Below are 19964 nucleotides of genomic sequence, written 5' to 3' on the forward strand. Positions count from 1 at the left end.
GCTCCTCGCTATCCCTTTCCTGTTACCTGTGTATATGTGTATATGTGTGCAATAATATGAGGCTTGAGAACAGAAGAGAGGAAGGCGGGAAATGCGCACAGCATAACAATGAATGGGCTTGGCTTGCTGCCCGGCTAATGGAACGGGAAAGGCAAACGAAGAGAAGTAGAACATATAAATTTTGTAATCTTAAGCGCCAAAACATTGGACTTACTTTCAGGCGTGCCGTAGTGAATGACTAAATTTGAACCTCTAGCGTTGTTTACCGCGCACCCAACGCAGAGTATACGAGCGTTTCTCGCATTCCGCTCCCATCGGAATGTGGCCACCGTGACAGGCATCGAACCTACGACCTCGGCTCAGAACCGCCATGCCATAACCGCTGAGCTAGTGCAGCGGGCGAAAAGAGAGAGAGAGAACGAAGAGGAAAGGCAGGGAGGTTAACCAGATGTGAGTCTCCGGTTTGCTACCCTACACTGGGGATGGGGGATAGGGGTTAGAAAGATGACAGAGAGGAAAACGCAAAAAAAGGAAAAAAAAATAGGAACGCGCACACATGGAGACACACACACAAAATGCCTTCCAGTTAAAGTAGTTCACACAGGCCGGTAGATCGCAAGAAGCGCAAAAGCGCTTGCACGGCCTTCTTCTGTGACGGTAGGTCCTTTCGATGTTGTAGAATTCTTTTTTTCGGATAGCGGTTGGTCATCCAGTTGGTCAAGTTCGTGGCTAAGGCATGCCTTCTGTGGACTGTACTGCGGGCAGACACACAAAATATGGCCAATTGATTCTTCAGGGCCGCAGTGGTCACGGGTTGCGGTGTCGGTCATCCCTATGCGGAAGGCATAGGCTAGCGGGCGAGAAAGAACGCGAAGACCCAAGTAGGGAACGCGAACACCGAAGTAGGGAAATATGCAAATTTCGCGCGCAAGTGAGATTCGGAGGTGCAGCGCTACCACACCCTATCCGCGCGTTTCGTGAACCGTGGTACGCCAAATAAGGGTAACGCTGGTTCTAAAGGAATCATGGTATTACAGAGATAGCGTCGTAGACAAACAGCGTGCTATAGCACGGGCATTATTAATGCGCCAAGATGGGTAATTAATCATAGCACTCACAGAATTCACGCTGAGGTACGTTTAACGGCGCCCTTTCACGAGATGTTAACTGGCAGACACAGGTGGGATAGGTCAGTTGTGTGTTCCAGTCTGCATAGAGATTACAATCTTCAGAATAGCAATCAGCTTCCGCAGACAAATTCTGTCGTCTGCTACTACCTTGCCCTAGAAGACAGTAAAACGTTGACAACGCAAACGATATGATAGTAACCCGTCACTGGAACGGAAAAATAAATTGTCAGAAGAATGTTTAACATTTCGAGCTATTAACTCTGCAGGCAAGAGATGCGATAGCATCGGCAAACGAATATCTGAGTTTTAGCTCAGGAACCGGCGTGTAGCCTTCTGGTCGCGGAAGACATCATTAGCAGCAGGTGCGTCAACCACGGTCAAGATGGCGATGAAACCGTTCGACAAAAAAAGCAAGCAGATTTTTGGGTTAAATAAAACAAAAATGAACGCCGAAGAGAGCGCGTGCACTGCCGTGTATGCACAATCGACGATCCGCCTTCCATTAATGCTTATGGGGGATGATAACAGGAAGATTAAAAACAGAGCACGTCTCCCTTATTCATGCGACCCTACCTGTACTCTAACGCCCACTATCACGTCTCCTGAGTCGCTCGATCGAAGCTTGTTTGCGCAACAGGGAACCATTAATCATGTTGGAGAGAAAGGCAATAACATGTCGCAGGGAGAACAAGATCGATTAAAGGTTCGGTGGCGACAACCAGAAACTAACAAAAAAGAAAAAGAAAGAAAGCATTATTCGTGCGTAGCTACACCTGAACCGCTCTTCGATCGTTATCGCTAAAACGGGGCTGTCCAAGATGTGTAGCGCACAGCACCCTTAATGATGGACACGACCGTTAGCGTCGCCATATTTTATAAGTCGGCGAGAGCAGACGACGCATTTGCATTCGCAGACGACGTAACCCAAGCGGCAGGGCATCCGCAGACGACGTTCAGCATGCGGGTTTGACCGGTCCGGTCGTCTGGTCGCTGTCATGCAAATGAATTTCCCGCCAACGCCAAATGAAGCTACCGTTAGACACGTCTCTCGTTGGTTCAGCTACGAGGCTGATGAACTGTACCGCCCATTAAGTGAGAGCGTCACTCGACGTTAACTGACAGGAACTCTATATAGCGCTTGTTATACATGAGAGACGCGTGGGTTAATTCGATCCTCGAGTGCACGAAGTCCGTGAACGTTGCTCTTGTGCGGTCACCATAGGTGAGCCCAGTGAATAAGCAGCGGTGCTATGGCAGCCAGGGAATAGGACTCAACGAACATTTCAAGCAAGCGTAATGTCGGTATCTCGCTTTCGTGTGCGGGTTAGGCGTTATGTTCGACCTGAATAATCCCAACAGGTGACAGTTATTTCCGACTGTTGAAAGTTCATCTTTAACACGATTCTTTTGCACATTCAGTAAGATTACATAGGTGGAAGAGCAAAGCGAAATTGTAACCAAATTCTTTTTTGAGCGAGCAGTCTTGTGTCGAGAAATATGGAGACCGTGCATGGCATCTCAAGAATAATTAGGGATATCGAATAATATCGGGCTTTGTCGCCCGAATAGTGCTAAGAAAACAGTAATTCACTTCCGAAATTCGCTTAGTGTGAAGCATTTTTCCTCCAGAAAGTAAACGGAGAGAACCCATTATATGAAGACAGTAGCGTCGTAGTGAAACATGCCAAACGTCTGCTATAACTTTTTCTACTAATACACGAAACATATTGTTAGGTTTAGCGCACAGTAGCAAACCAGAGGCGTCTTGGAATGAATGCGATGCACACATAACACTGTCATTCCAATAGTACTTCTTTTATGTTTAAGGCATTTCAGTGGCATGTGTGATTGCGTACACACTGCCCGAAGGAGATAAAATTTCATAAAGGTCTTAGGAAAGTTGTCCGCTGAACCTAAAGACCAGCAGCACAACAACATTGTTGTCATACTACGACGCAGTGAGCATTGCACCAACTGCGACACTTTCTCATTTTTTGGGGGGGCCCGACGACCGCTGACCTTAATTTGGTAGGGGAATAGGATTTGCCCGAGTAAACGAATTACGCTAATTTACGAGCCGCTTGCGTTGTAGTAGTATACGAAGTTAGGGGGAGACCGGAGCCCATCGAAGCGTATTGGTAATCCCATTTGTACATTTTTGTCTCTTCACCAGTTTCGCCGCTTTGCCTTATGTTGTCTTCGTCGCGCGCTAATAACGTTTCTAATCGCTAACTGCATTGCCAAGAACTAACCACAGATCACTTGTCTGGCATATACTCGATCTATAGTTGTGCAAGACCTAAATATGAACGCTACATCCATGAGACGTCGCAGACGCTATTTCTTTCTATTGCTCAGTTCACACGAACCCGATGTGTGGCATGTGTATATATATATATATGTATATATATATATATATATATATATATATATATATATATATATATATATATATATATATATATATATATATATATATATATATATATATATATATATATTCATGCCGCACATCGAGTTCGTGTGAACTGAGCGAGGCTGATTTCTGAGTTCTGAGCGAGGCTGAGTTCACACGAACCCGATGTGTGGCATGTGTATATATATATATATATATATATATATATATATATATATATATATATATATATATATATATATATATATATATATATATATATATATATATATATATATATATATATATATATATATATATATTCATGCCGCACATCGAGTTCGTGTGAACTGAGCAATAGAAAGAAGTAGCGTCTGCGACGTCTCATGGGTGTAGCGTATATATATACATATGCCCATATACCCATATACATATATATATATATATATATATATATATATATATATATATATATATATATATATATATATATATATATATATATATATATATATATATATATATATATATATATATATATACCTGTCATGCTTTCTGCTCCGCTAGTTATATCAGAACTGGTAGGTTCCAGTGTGGGTAAGAATATGCATCAAAGTGAAGGACTCTGAATTTTATTATTGTGAGAATACACTACAAGCTTATGAAACCGGCTGCCGCGAACAAGGAGATGAGGAGTGTCTGTGCTCTTTGACAAGAGCTATATTCCTGTTTTGTCTCCGGCGGGCTGGAAATAGACTGTTTGTGCTTCGCCACGTGTAGTCCCATACGGCATAGTCAAATGTGCGCGCCGCATGACGGTCAGCAAGTAATTTTCCAGGTGGCTGCGGCAGCGACCCAGACTGGCACTTTGATGCAATATGCAAGTACGACACGAACGATGCGCACACTGCCACTTTTGATTCTTTTATTTTTTTCTTCGTCGTAAGTGTAGAGCGGGATGCAATTCCCCAAGCATACTTGTCCAATGTGTGCGGGGGGGGGGGGGAGGGGGGGTCAGATTTGCTCGAACGTCTCGGAAAATCGCGGGAGAGCTCATGGCAGCACATGCATCACAAAAACATTCTCCCGTCTTCCTCGCTGTAAAGAAAACTTATGAAAAACATTCAGAACATTTTACAACGTATAGGTGGTTTGCGCTATGGATTCGGAGGCAGAAAACAATGAATGAGCGAAATGTGGCGTCCATACAATTGCTCGCCTCGCACTGGCCAGTGCTGTCCGAAGCGTTTCAGCCGATGAATTTGCGAACTTGCTCTCTCGGGCAGTCTTAGGCAGTCCGGGTAGACAGATTGAATGCACGCACAGAGTTGGAGAAAGTTTACCAGCGAATGACCAGTTGCGCATTGCCTTGTTCTCGGTGGGTCATAGGCTGGTTTAAGATGAGTTGTTATTTTTTTTACTTGTAGGATTTACCAACCTAAAGTGCCCACTTATTTATGAGAGTTATGAGAGTCACCGTTGTGTGGAGTTACCACTTAGTTTCGATCTTTACGGTTAAACACACTGCTATTGTTAATATAGTGCTTTCATTAATTCCTAAAATACGTTCGCCGTTAGGCAGCCACTAGTGGTTTTGCATCTGAGACAAGTATGTGCACATTTGTTTTTATTTATTTCTAGCAATGCTTAATCTTCGCTCCTTCTTTTGTAGCTTTCTTGAATGCGACACTGCTTCAGCGTTCGGCTTAACCGTGTCAGGCGTTCTCCGCGACAGGGTTATTTCGAGTGAAACTCGAAATGTGATAGCTGTGAACACCTCCTTCTTCTACCTTCTTCTATTCTTTTACCCTTGATGACGTTTAGTTCGACCTGCTGAATAAGTGAGCTAATTACGCTGTGTTCCGGTGACCTGACAACAAATTTAAAGAAGCTAGAATATATATATTGGTGGGTCCTGTTGGACAGGCCACCTGCTCAGTGAGAACGCTTGCGTGACTTTACGGCTACTTGTGCCCCCGTGCCTTTCATTTATCAGCGGTGCCTATACCTTTAAGTTCAAACCGAGAGAAATGACAGCAGATGCAACTCCGGCTGTGCTAAAAATTGGTGTGGCCAGAGCTTGGTACTCGACCGTCAACGCCTTTATGCCACATCACCCGCCGTGGTTGCTCAGTGGCTATGGTGTTGGGCTGCTGAGCACGAGGTCGCGGGATCGAATCCCGGCCACGGCGGCCGCATTTCGATGGGGGCGAAATGCGAAAACACCCGTGTGCTTCGATTTAGGTGCACGTTAAAGAACCCCAGGTGGTCAAAATTTCCGGAGTCCTCCACTACGGCGTGCCTCATAATCAGAAAGTGGTTTTGGCACGTAAAACCCCAACTATTATTATTTATGCCACATCAGCGAGATAGTGTTTAACGCGCGGGAACTCCCGAAGTACCCGGACCTCACCGTGGGCGCGTTTGATTTTGATCGGTCGTAAAACGAAGTACGGACACCGGATCAAGCTTTCGTTTCCGTAGACTACGGGCCGTAATCAGCGAACGAGGCGAGCCCCGAATCGCCACAGACAGCTGACGAAGGACAGATGGTGCACGCCTGCGCGCGCGCGGAATAGAAGGAACCGAGACAAAACAAATTACCGAGCCGCGCATATCCGCGCGCGGACGCAGCCGGTGATGGCGGGGTTGCAGATGTTGATGGGCGTTGCGAAAACGCAGCCGAACGAGGGAAGCACTGGAGATGAAAGGCGTAGTGTAGGAAGAGGGGATAAAAAGGTGGCAGAGGGGAGGAAGACGGACACAGGGTGGGTTGGTGTATTCGACGGCGACTCGGGTGGCGGAAAGAGGGATCGGCTGCTCGTCAGGAAGCACACACACACGCGACGGCAGATGTCATTGATCGACCAAGCGTGGAGCTAACGTATACGCCGACGAGCGTGGCAGCCGCGGCGGCACCAATCAGGCACCCCAGTCACGCTCGGCGCCATCTTGTCGGCACACTCAAACACCCCTTCCCCCTCATCCCACCGAACTCCGGTGCGCGATGGTTGCCGTTTCCCCAGGTTTCCCGCGGAATCCCGCACTCTTGCTTCCCTAAACCTCCTCGTCTTCCCTTCTTTCCCCCCAACCAACGCCCCGCACACGAGCCACTTTTTTTCCTTTCTTTCCTCGCGCGTCCTTCGGACGCTGATTGCGGAGGAGTGTTTGCGGGATTGTCGGTCCGCTCACGTGACTTGCAGTCGCTCGGACGAGCGAGGAGAAGACGGCGAGGGCTGACACGTACGGCTCCGGAACGAGGACTTCGAGCGACCACGACGACAAGACGTCGTCGTCGTCGTCGTGTCCAGACAAAGTGGACACGCGACGAGGGAAACGTGTGCGGGATAGGAGGTCGTTAGGGCGGCCGCGTTGTACTCGCCGAGCATGTCGAATGGCGTGCTCGGGTAAACAGTCCCGAAGACACGTACGCGGTCGTGTCAGTTCGAGTGGGCGAGTTTAAAGTAACGCGGCGTTCAATCGATGACCAGCAGGACTGTTGACCGTGTCGGCAAGACCGTGGATCGAGTTTGCTCAGGACAGTATATAAGGAGTTGTCCTTTTCGAGTAGGGTCACTGGAGAGACCACTTGTGTATCGCTTGCCGACTCCGTTAGCAAGATCGCACTAAGATTTGCAAAACACTTGTCAACTAGTCAGCTTACGCTGAGGGTGCAGCGAACTCACAGGAGCATGACGAGGGCTCGACGCTTTGCTGGAACGCTCCATGGTTTCCAAAAATGGCTGTCATGGTGCCTATGAGTGAAGTCTCCCACAAAAATTTATTTTGTACAATTTGCCCATGGGATACAATACCAAAAAAAAGACGTGCTATATTTCCCAACTAATGGCCACGCCCGTCGTAATTCAATGAAGACATTAAACGAAAACTGAGCTTGCTATCGCTTGGCCTGTACGCGTGGTTTCATTGCATCGCCTAATCATCTATATTCCTGTAAAACGCGTAGAAGAACAAAAGGACAAGTGAGTGCTTTGATTAAGCTACTGACTGCGCCACCATAAGCTCGGCAGGCTGCCTCCCGGAAAAGCTGGCTGTACAATTAAAGAAGTATGTACAGCACACGCACATCTGGACCGGAGAATTACGGCATTGTTGCCGATGTACACGTCTAAGCGGCAGAAACGCCGCCAGGCTTTTTCTCCTTCCTGTCTCGGTCCCCGACTAAGGCAGAGGCTGTGAAATTAGAAGAAAAAAATTAGAAGCAGAAAGAGCAGGAGAGACTGCAGTCAACGGTGAAGGGAGGTTCAGCACCTTGGGCTACAATTTTGTAACGGGGCCGGCCCAGCTGCAGGCACACCGAAGTCGAAGCGTTCGGTACAGAAAAGCCAAGATCAGTACAAGAGACCTGACAGATCAATACGGGCCTGCAAAACAGAGGGGTCCTTCTTTCCTCCTCCCTTCGCCCCCCCCCCCCCCCCCTGCCCCATGCCATCGCAGCTTCTTCTCAACGCGGCCCAATTCCCCTGCAACCCCTGAACTTTGTTCCTATATATACTGACGAGTCGCCCAGACGAGAAATTGGCGCGGGAGCAAGAGCCAGATGAAGTTGAGGTTGTGAGAGGAGGTTCCGCAGTGAACAAGGGCACGGAGAGACGGCAAGAAGCAATTTGATTTATGAAGAGCGTAATATCGGAAGGTCATTCCGAGGGGGAAAAAAAAACAAAGAATGAAAGCCGTTTCATTTCGGGATTTCGAAGAGGAAGAAGAAGAAGGTCTTGAGGAGATGGGCGTTGCTTAAGTCCTTAATGCGTGTGTTTTTTTTTTACTTTCTTTTCTCCTTTCGCTTTCACTTATTTCTTCTCCTGCGGCTGGGGTGCTCTGAAAGGAAACGCGAGAACGGTATCAGCCACCAATATGTCATTTCCTTTATTCATGTCCCCCCCTGCGTTACTTCTGTTCGTGTGTTGTGTTTTCGAGTTAAGACGGCTACTGTATTAGGCGCGAAGAAAAAAAAAGAAGACGCGTGGTTAAGGATGCACCAAGCTAGCGCAGTGGCGAGGGAAGGGTGGGGTCAGAGAGTGTAAACGCGAAAGTTGTAAATCAGCGCCTCGACGCCGCCCCCCCCCCCCCCTCCTCCCTCCTTGAAACTCGGAGGAAAAAAAAGAAAGTGCCACGCGTAATAAGCGGCTTGGGCGTTTGCATAGCGAGAGCCCGAAAGAAACAAGAGGTAGGTTTAATTTTACCGTTCTTAGCGGAAGAAAAAGAAAGGAATCTCAATAATTAGTCTGTTGCGTTATTTGTAAAATTTGCACCTTTCCCTGCCTCACTTTCTCTTGATAGTTTGGTATCCGTCTGATCACCGGCTTCTCGGCTAGTGGCCCGTTAACGACAAGGCCAAAAAAGCAAGCGAGCAATTAAGCAAGACACAGACGCGTCCGAAGATAGTGTGCGTGCAGTAACAGGATGGCCATTTGAAATCATCGTAATGATAATATTATCACGACCATTATCACTAGCATATTCACTATCGCCCTGCTTAACAGCTGCTGCTATGTAATTAGGTACACTGTAAGATCTCGGTGTACGATGGTAGAACTGGCCTAAGCGTTGCCATGCGATACGTGAAAAGAAATATTAAGCAACGCTTTCACCTTCATACTCATCATCATCATCGTCACCATCGTGATGATCTTCAGCTGAACCAGTCAGCTATGTTAACTCTAGAACGAAAGCCTATCTTTTTAGGCCTTGTGAACCTCCTCGAAATAACTTCGGTTACCTCATGTAAATTTAGGCTAACCCGAGACTCTTGATTAACGCCCTACAGTATGTGCGTGCTGAAATTAATGCACCGGTAGCGACAACAGTAGCTTATATTGGCAAAGTTGTTAACACAGCGAATGCTACGCTCTTTAGTCCATACTTACCGTTCACTGCCGAAGGAGCCCTATGGAGAACGCGGGGATGATAAGAACTTTGCGTCATATATAGGAGCGATTTCACTGCGACTGTCATTCTTCGCGGTCTCGCCTGCCTCATTCATCGCTGCTTTCCCTCTTATTTCACTCTCCCCAGAGCTCACTTGCAAGTCGCAGGCACTTGCCGCATGCTGGCTCCTCCATGTTCGTTCCAGTAGCGGAGCTCTCTCTAAATGTAGCCTGCACGAGCACTGAGTTCTTTGCACGCCCTGTGGTGTTCGCCGAGTCTGTTTCCGTCTCCGGTGAAGACATGCGAGTGTCGAAATTTTCCAAGAGCGCGTTGTGAACGTGGAATAAGCGAAGAAACAAACACAACAAGCACGGCACTTCATTCAAAGGGTGTTCTTTGAATGGTTCACAGAATATGCATATGGGAAGAAAGAGAACGAGAGAGAATATGCAGACACGACAGATGTCCACGTGGTCAAAGTGAGTGTGCAAGATGCAAAATGCAAGACCGCTGATGCTCGTCTTCTCCTTGAGAATGCTTTTCCAGTGCTTCTATATTCTTCGTGCACTCGTCCCTGTTACGACAAATAACGATGAAATTATGAGAAAAGGATATATGGTGGTTCAAAAGACTTGATGGATAAATGTTGATTATATGCCAATACTCTATATTGTTCTGCCTCTTTTCCTATCCGTTATTCTTTCGCTCTCCCTGCTTCTCCGACTAAGCCCTCCTCCGTCCCTATGATGATGTTCGTTGACATCCGCTTTGAAACAGGGCGGAGACAAATAGTCAGCTAGCCTACTTGCTTTATTCGGGTTTTACCACATTTATTGCTATCTAGCCTTTTGCCTATTTGAGCTTATCTTAACTTTATCTTTAAAAACCTCTATCGCTATATTGTACCAGAATCTGCGCTTGCAATGACTCGGGTTCTATAAATCTCTTCACTGCTTTTTTTTTCTACCGATACTCTAATCGTCCCTTACCAACCTCGACGGCTGACCAGCTAAACCTCTCACTTTATTTGAATCCCAACGCTCTGCCAGGGTAGGCATTTCCTACGAGATCCGCTGGGTGAACAACTTAACACACTATTGCAACGTGCCAAGTCGTTTCAGGGATTGTGTTGCAGGCGCACATTTGCTCCTGTATGCTTTATAATAATATTTGGGTTTTACGTGCCAAAACTACTTTATGATTATGAGGCACGCCGTAGTGGAGGACTCCGGAATTTTGACCACCTGGGGTTCTTTAACGTGCGCCTAAATCTAAGCACACGGGTGTTTTCGCATTTCGCCCCCATCGAAATGCGGCCGCCGTAGCCGGGATTCGATCCCGCGACCTCGTGCTCAGCAGCCCAACACCATAGCCACTGAGCCACTACGGCGGGTCCTGTTTTTTTCTCCTCGGGAGCCAGCTCGGATCTCAATAAGCAAGGCACTGGCCCTTTGCTTTATCATACATATTTTCGCTCCTGCTTTAGTTTTTGCCGTTTTTGCGAAATCTCCTTGGTGTTTTCTCTTTGTTTCCTTCCTTTTTGTACAATTTACCATCTCCGTTTCTTGCATATTCTTTTTTTATGACACCTGGTTGTCTATTTGCACTTTCAGTTACCCTGGCCTTCGGCACACCATGCTATCCGGCGAAGGACGCGGCAGTTGGATTCCACGGCACGCCACAGGGCAACAGCGACGCATGCACTCGCGTCCCACCCCGTTTACGACTAATTGTACGCGTTTTAAAGCGCAACGGCGCTCGTTCCTGCGGCGAGTCTCGGCGTCGGTGGCAGTGCGACCGACCCTACGAGCTCAGCGAAAGATGGAAGCGAACTCGGAGCGGAGCGGGTGATGAAAGACGCCAGGAGAAAAGTGGAGAGGAGGGTACAGCGGAATAATGGCGCGGAAAGGGCAGAAGGGCGTCGGGAAAGCGTGAGAAGAAAATGGGTATTGCGGCGACGATGGCTACGAGATGGCGCCAGAGTAGCGCGCGTCGTCTGGTAGGTCTGTCGTCTGCTGCGGCTGCTGTGAATCGCGCCCACGCGTCACCCCACGTGCTGGGTCTCGCGACCTCCAGGTTAGCGAGGCAGTCGCGCCACACTTCGTTCTGTTTGCAACGTGCCGCGCGAGTCGAATTGTCCGCGCCATCCAATATATCACGAGATGAAAACACGTATGGAGCTGCGTTCAAATTTTTCAGGGAGTATCGTAATCGTCGGTGAATGTTTTTAATATATCTTTATTTTCTGAATACTTTTACGTGCTCCCCTCTTGAAGAGGTGTTATTGGACATCTTTTTCATGTTCATAGGACATATACAAGTCACCTAACTAAACATTTTTGTGGGAGCGGTTACGAGATAAGGAGATCCCAGATATGCCAATCTGATGTGAAGTCAACTAAGAAGACCTTGTCTTCAGAAAGCCGTAAGTCCCCGCACCTTCCACAGTGTAGCTAAATGCTCTTATGGCCTCCATTACAGAGCAGATTAACGTGCTATGTTAAGCCGTCGTTTAGGCATCTGCCCCTTTGACCTTCATAATTTATGCAACAGGACAGAGAGAGATAGCAAAGAGATGAAAGGCAGGGAGGTCAACCTGACGAGCGCCCGGTTTGCTACCTTACACCGGGGGAAGGGAAAGAGGGAACAGAAATAGAAAAACGGGATAGAGGGAACACTGTCTGTGCACGCAGCAAAGTGCATGGAAATTAGTCAAGTCAAAGCAAGTGCTCCGTCTATACGTTAGGCTGCCGTCAATCTTGGTGGCTCATATCTGGTGATGCACGTTGAAGTCACCACTGAAGACCAAGGATCCGGTGGGCGTCAGCAGTACGTTGCAGTGGGTGGCAGCATATTTTTTTAAAGCTAAGCCCCAGCCGTTCTGACTTCAGTGTGAATATAATGATACGGGTGAGCCATGATGCTTACTCAAGTGTTGCAAGTACTGAATTGAGAGCATCGAGCACTTGCATTGCACTTCGCGCTGACGGAGCGTGGAGGTTATTTAAGAGCATTCGAAAGGTATTCATCAGAGACCGGAGCATCATAACAACTTGCCGGTCTTCTTCACGCTGCATGCACGTTATACAGATTGCTGTAATATGGTGGTGCAAAGTGCGGAGGCTCAATTGTGCGGAAATTTTTTCCAACGTACCTGTGCTAGCTCAGCGGAATAGTCGTGATAGCCGAAAGGTGTCTGACCGACCATCCTTAAACTGTACGATCTTCCGTTGATACATAAAATCACCTGTGCTATTTGCCACGAACATTATAATCTCTTATCTTCTTGGCTTCATTTAACTTACCTGCAAAAGAGGTCGGCAACTGCACATTTGGCAATCTGCGGGCGCCCGAATTTCTGTACGCCCTCCGCCTGCCAACAAGGCTAGACAGCATTGTGTGCGCTCATGACCTTTTCAAGCAAATTAGTAGACACAACTTGGACAATGCACCTCATAACTATTTGCAGATGTGCGGAGCAATACGGCACTAAAGGCCTGTTACTCATGGACCCAAGGAACCGGCAGACATGTAGCTGCCAAAAATTGATTCTGATGTCGAGAAACCTCGGTGAATTATTCTTTGGCGCCTCATGTGTGAAGGCGTGTGTTTTTTACAGTCCTTCAAAAAGCTGCAGTATGAAAGAGCCTGCCCCTTTGAAGCAGTTGTTGCCGGTTTTTGAGAATACCTAGGAAGCAGTTAGCGATACGAAAAAGTCTTGCTAGCATGCTTGTCTTGTAAATAGTCTAACACTTCCCTGTCACTGTTCCAGCACAAGTTATCCTAATGCCAAAGGAATGGCAGCGACCGGTATGCGAAATTCTTACGTTAGTTCTTCTTGCCCTCGTTGAACCACTACTGAAAGTTTTACCTATCAAAAATCGTTTTTGTAGAGGGAGAGCCAAAAACTGAAAAAGAAAGGTAGCGATAATGAGCAACCAATTACTCCCGTGAACTACAGCGACCCTTCATCAAACTTTTTGACAGCCAAGGCGGCCGGCCGACGCAGTTACTCTTGCGCGAAGAGTTTTGTTGTTCTGAGACTTAGTTAAGTCAAAGAAATAGAGATGAAGTGTTTAAGAGCTACTTCTCCCCTTCGTCAGGAGTAAACCGTCAATCGAGTGCAACACATACCTACACGAAAATAGTAAATCATAAAAAAAACTATTTCAGCTTTTTTTAGAGGAAAATGGAGGGAGAGCAAATGGGGGGGGGGGGGGGGGGCGAGCACGCAAGCGAGGTCGTACAGCTCAGGGCCCCTGAGGCCGCAGCTGCTTCAGACTGGATGAACTTTGCTCCCCCCAGCTGTTGCCCGCCGTGTAAATGACCTCAGTTGAAGGAGAAAGAGCCAAGTAGCGCGAAGTAAATAAGGAAGGTAAGGAATACTATCGGCTTTCTTTTTCTCACCGATTTGTTTTCGTCGACTCTAGTTCCCGGGCCGCCAAAATGAAAACATTTTGTCAGGTGAGAAGCTCAGGTTTCTTGCCATCGCCTCATAATTTATTTTCTTTATTTACTTTGAAAGAGAGCAAACTCACCCGCGGACGATGGGTAGAGGGCGTTGTTTATGCAATCGATCACTGGATGGCCAGCTTGGTCTATTAACAAATTCCCCGTTTGGACCTTGTAAAACAGCTACCTCGAAAGAGTGCGCTACCATGGAGTCAGCTTTCGCGTACCTAATACTAGAAGAGAAGTGTCTCAAGAAAATACGCTTATAATATGCGTTTACACTCAGACAGAGCGCACGAGAAATACATCAACCTTTTTTTTTCTATATCTCCTTTTTGAACACAGCTGTATTCAAGCGACCTTCTTTATTTTATTGTGTGACGAGCTGAGGTGATGCAATGCGAAAAAAGCTTTGCCTAAGGTAACGTGCATTTGCGGTCACAACGTTGATGTTCTCTCACATTGCTTCAGCCTGATTTCTAGTCCTCATGTTGTATTAGCTTCACCGTGCGAATACCGAGTATATCCCTTTAACTGGCAGCTCAACAATATTGTTGAACTAACAAAAACATCCGCAAAAACGAGACAAATCTTAATATTAGCCTGTGCCTGTAAATTTCCATCTGTTTATGTTCCTGCTCAACAGTGACATTCACGAAACTGTCAATCGTGATGAGCTGCAGATGTTTTGATGAGAAAACTGGAGGATTTCGTCATTCCTTTCTTAGCGCTCATGGTGGTCGTATTCTCACCAATCCAACTGTTTTGCTTTTGTTTAAACAAGCTGTTATTTTTTATCCTCATAGAGGTGCATCTCAAGAACATGCCTTGACCTTCCCAAAACAAGTGTGAAACACCAGTTTTGGACCATACATTGATGTTCAACCAGCTACTGCAGTGTTTTTGACCTAGCGTATCTCGTTTAGTTTTTAGACAAGCTCTTCAATTTTTCAGCTGATGTGTGTTTGAGTAATATAATGAAGAAATAAAGCAATCCATGGTTATATTGCGCTCAGTTTTACACAGACGATATTAAGGGAGGACAGGACGTGGACGGACGTAGCGCAATATCCGTCTGTGTAACGCACGTTTTACACGTCTGTGTAAAACTGAGTGCAATATAACCATGAACGTTCGCCAACTAGCCCCCTTCATTGCATTACTAAAAATAAAGCAATGAAACTGTTCTAGGCCTAGCCTTTCTTATCTTTCCAGTTAGGGAATATAAGGGGTATCGGCTAACTCATGCTAGGCTTGCTAAAGAATCTGCGTAGAATTAGGGGAATGCAACCAACTTAGTATTCTACGCTGCCCTCTTGAGCAATCGAAAACATTTTTACTATGTGTTTAGGCAATCATTTACCAATTAATAATTAACCAACGTGTGTGTGTTTATGTGTTTAAACACTGATTGTGTGTTCAAACACACAATCTTCAGTGCTGAAGTTGTAAAGCCTATTGACAAATATATCCAAATGATATTTGTGTTTTCTGATGATAGCTGCCCTGGTCAAAATTTTTCCGTTGTCCACAGAAACGCGCTAGATTTGAAAAAAGTAACTTGTGCCTACGCGCGTAGGTGCCCCTTCATTTGTGTCCTCAAACGTGCCCCGTACTAATGATCGAAGCTACGTACAGATCCAAGGCCCGAACATGCCTTGAGCAACGGAGATAGATTGGATAGAGTGGTTCTGCCTTAAGCTTTCGTGGAGATATTTGGTCGGCTGAAGCGATGGGACGAGCGGTAAATAACGCACTGCAGTTCTTGAAGTTCCGTCAGCGTCATTGCTGTTGAAAGGCAGAGTAAAGGGCTAGCAGGTCTTCGCGATGGATGGCTACGTATATGCGATGAGTGGTTTCATAATCACCTATCGTGTTTTTCTTTATTGCGGCCTATTACTGACGTCGGTCTGCTTGCAGCGTTGACCCTTCGTTGGAGGCACGTTTGAAGGCACTAATGTCGCTACGCGCAATCGCATTGTCACGTGGTAAATTTTCAAATCACGCGTGCTTTCTGTGCAGCTCAGGAAAATTTAAAATACAGCAGCTATTTCCACAGAGAAAAAAAATTGTATATTTCTCAATTGAGTGTACAACTTCTGCACTGACAATGTTGCGTTTATATTGATGCTTTAAAAGTTGCTTTATGAATTATTGCAATTAATTGCCTACGCTCATAGTAAAATATAACTTGAGTTGCTCAAGCGGACAGCGATCAATACAAAGTTGGCTGCATTCTCCCTACTCACACATGAAACTTATGAAGTTTTGCTCAACTTAGCTGAAGCCCCGAGGTCAACGACCAAACCCTGGCCGTCCAGAGCACCCGTGATCGGGCCGTCAAGCTCGGCTTGGTGGTCCCTACGTGGGACTAGCCGGGTGGCGCGGGGTCTCCCCTGCGTCGTCTCTGGACCGAACAAAGTTCTTTCGCTCACTCACTCACTTAGCTGAAAGCTGGAACACCCTGTACGTTTACACACCTAATTCTGCGTAAGTGTGCTCCTTATGAACACTTCTTAGAAGAGATGCAACCTAGTCCCTGTGCACACATATATCAATGCACTCATGTGAGATTTCTTCTTTATCACAGTGCTTCATTGTACTTTCTACTCGTTCGTTTGTTTGTGTTTCGCAAAGAATGACTCTGCAGAGGACTCGAAGTGTTGAAAATATAGTTATTAAGGCGGAAGTGACAGAGTAATCCTGGAAAAATATCGACACTAAAGCTCAAATTAAAAGTCGTCTGCTTATGATGACAAATAGCGAATACCAAGAGCGTGAGGCGAGGTAGTCTTACTAGGTTTGCCGTTTCTTCTTTACTAGATTCAACGAATTCTTGCATAAAGTACAAGAATGCCACTGAGTGACGGCCTCTCTGCCAGAGGTCACTCTCTTACAAAGTTTACTGCTAATTTTCTGGCTAATTGCTCTGCAAATTAGAGATACACAACTGTATTGGAGCCAAGCGCAGCGATCTTAGTAGCGGATTCCTTTCCCGATTCTATTCGTTCATGCTTGTTAGTTTTCTTCACGTACGCCTTAGTCCTCGCGGAGTACTTCGACCACAGGCCTACCCATAAGCAGCAAGCATCGCTACTGCGTGTCGATCCTTCCGTAGCCACGTGCAGAGGCGGTGAAGGAGGCAAGAGATCACAGTGCGCATTGCGTGTGCGAGGCGCCATAGAAGCAGCGGCGAGGAAACACCGAATCGACCACTTGGCTCGAGGAGAAAGAGTTGCGATCCACCGCATCAGCGGCAAGACCTGAGCCATAACCGTCGGCTTTTTCCACGCTGCTATTCGTCCCACGGGTGCCGTGGCCAGACTAGGCACGTCGTAAGGCCCGAAGGCAAAATCCCATTCCCAGGCAGAGGCCGTTAACCGGAACGGAGTTAACGTCACCGGCGGGGGAGTGAAGACAACGGCCGCCAGTGCGTCCTAGCGGGCACGCGCTAAAGTCACGCAGTCACGCGCGAACATGTTTCGCGCACGTATAACGCGGGTACGCAGGGCAATCACAGAACAAGACGGATTTAGGGTGAAAGACGACCTCTCTGTTTTTCTCTATGAACGACCGACTGTAAGCGCCTCCGAGTGGTAGCGTGACGCGACGGAGCCGTGGTTCTTTCGGGGCCTATGGCCCGTTAAGCCATTACGTGAGGGTTCTTTGCGGCCGAGCTCCAGTGGAACAGAAAGATCCGCAATGAGATGAACACTGCTCCATGGCGGTCGTCTGAGAGTTCGAAGAGACGAAGGTCCACCCTTCGTCTCTTGACCACCCGACACGAGCAGGCGCTGAAAATGAACATCGAACTTCATTGGAAATTTTAACTGAACTCTTCATTTACACGTTGAGCAGCCGAGCGTATAGCAGCATTGTGAGAAACTTACCTTGTATGCCCCTACACTTCAACATAACCTAAAGGAACTAGCCTATAATGAAGCCATAAGAAAACTATTCAACCTACGATATAAAGCAGTGTTTCGATAACGTTGTATTGGGGTGCTATAACGTAAAGCTCTTCCAAACTTTCCTATTCCATGTCTGCAATCAGCCCACCGCGATTGGTCAAAAACTTTTTTGGACCATCCCCACTTCACTTGTCTGTCACGCGACGTTACAAAAAACGTCATAGCTCCCCTTCTGATATGACGTGTACACATTGATTATGCATAATTTGACCGAACAAAACAAAAATATTTATTTCTGATTCGACGCCTTTTTGCCATTAGCCCACGGCTATTGGTCAAACGTTTTCGGGCTGCACGCACTTTACCTGCCTCTCACGCGAAGTCACAAAACCCCAAACACTTACCACGTCAAAGTGACGCGTACGCGTTGAAGATGTATTAATATGCCGAACAAAACTGAGTTTTTCTCTGAATAGCTGCAGGCTGCCCCATTCCGAAAGGAATAAGAGATGCCTGCCGCCGGTCACTCCGGCACTGGCTACTCGCTGGGTTTATTTGCATGTAATCAAACTTTTTGTGTGGCCGCGTAACGTTTTCGAGCACTTTCGGCACGTTTGCGACCTCGTTCTGCCAACTCTTCTTTGCTGAGGATCCGTTTTAGCGTCATTCTTAAGCTTCCGTTGCATGCCGCCGCGATTGTCGATGAGCCACCGCAAGCTAAGTAAGAGAAAGCGGACCAATCGCAGACGCCAGCACCACCCTCTTCATCCGGTTATCGATATTCAGGGCAGTGGCTCGGCCCCATCGAGTCCCTCTCAACTTGAGCGTGCTCCCCGCTTCTTGTGAGCCAATTAGATAAGACAAGCCGCTCAGTGTAGGCACTGTTATTCGTTTTTCAAGCGAACAAAGTGACCTCCTATGAACGAGGGGAGAATTTGATTGGTTTGTTCAGACAACCCTGCGGATGACCGCCCGATGCTTGCGTCGGCAGTTACGCAAGTTTGACGTCATGAGATTGGAATAAAAACATATTGGAATAGTTTTACGTTATACGGCCCTCGGTTGCATTTATTTTGAGATTCTTTTCGGCGTTCATTCCCACAGTTTAACGTGCCAAAGTAGAACTAGAGATATGCGGAAGATGCCGTAGCGCAGGGCCTCGGATTGATTCAGACAACCCGGGTTTGTTAAACATGCAGAAATTTGCGCGTCTTTGTACGCGTTTTGTCACCGCTGATTCTAGACTGTGCTCACAAGAACTATTACTATTAAGTTTGCATACACAATTACGAGCTCAGCGAACAGACCGAGAAAATCGCCCGCTAACAACTTTCCTTAGGAAGGACGCAATGCCTGCTGGCTGTGCAAAATATAATGAAACAAATATCTGCGGGTACCACAAGCTGTGGAAATCTCTTTAGGTGAAACCTTCAGTGGAGTGTGTGAAGAATGCGGTTCATGCTCAGCGATCATTCGCAAGTAGACACCACACGATCCAGTTGGACGCATCTTCACTGGAAACCACCGATATTGTTCCGCTCAACTATACACACGCAACGCACGACGATGAAGAAGATATGATCGAGGAATAACCACGATGGCGTGAAGATGAATGCACGACGATGACTTCATGACGAATAACACTATAGTCACTGCGACAGAATGACGACGACGTGACCGCGATGGCAAACAACGGCTGCATTGCAAGTATGCATTAATGACAACGACGTCACGAATATGGATCGAGGACGGCGCGGTGACCATGGAATGAGGACGCTAAAGTGACGGCAATGGCACGATTATGGCATGATGGCGTGACGACGGTCGCGTAATGACTGCGTGGTGCTAAGGCTGTCATAATGCGCTGGCGTAACGATGACAGGTGACGAAGGCAGTGACTTAGCTCAAATGACGACAGCACCACAACAAAGTAATGACGATAATTAGATAGAATGGCATGACGGCGGTGACGTAACGAAGCAGTGTGGCGATGCCGGGACGACAACTACAATGTGTCGACGATGGCGTGACGACCGTGCGAGTCACTCCGACAAAATGACGATGATGGAACAGCCACGACCGCATGACGGCAGTGCGTGACGATGATGAAATGCTGACAATGACGTCACAACAAGTGGATGACGAATCTTTTGTGACGATGATGACATGGCGACGATGACATGGCGA

The sequence above is a fragment of the Dermacentor albipictus genome, chromosome 8 (genome assembly GCF_038994185.2).
Source record: "Dermacentor albipictus isolate Rhodes 1998 colony chromosome 8, USDA_Dalb.pri_finalv2, whole genome shotgun sequence".
Lineage (NCBI taxonomy): Eukaryota > Metazoa > Arthropoda > Arachnida > Ixodida > Ixodidae > Dermacentor > Dermacentor albipictus.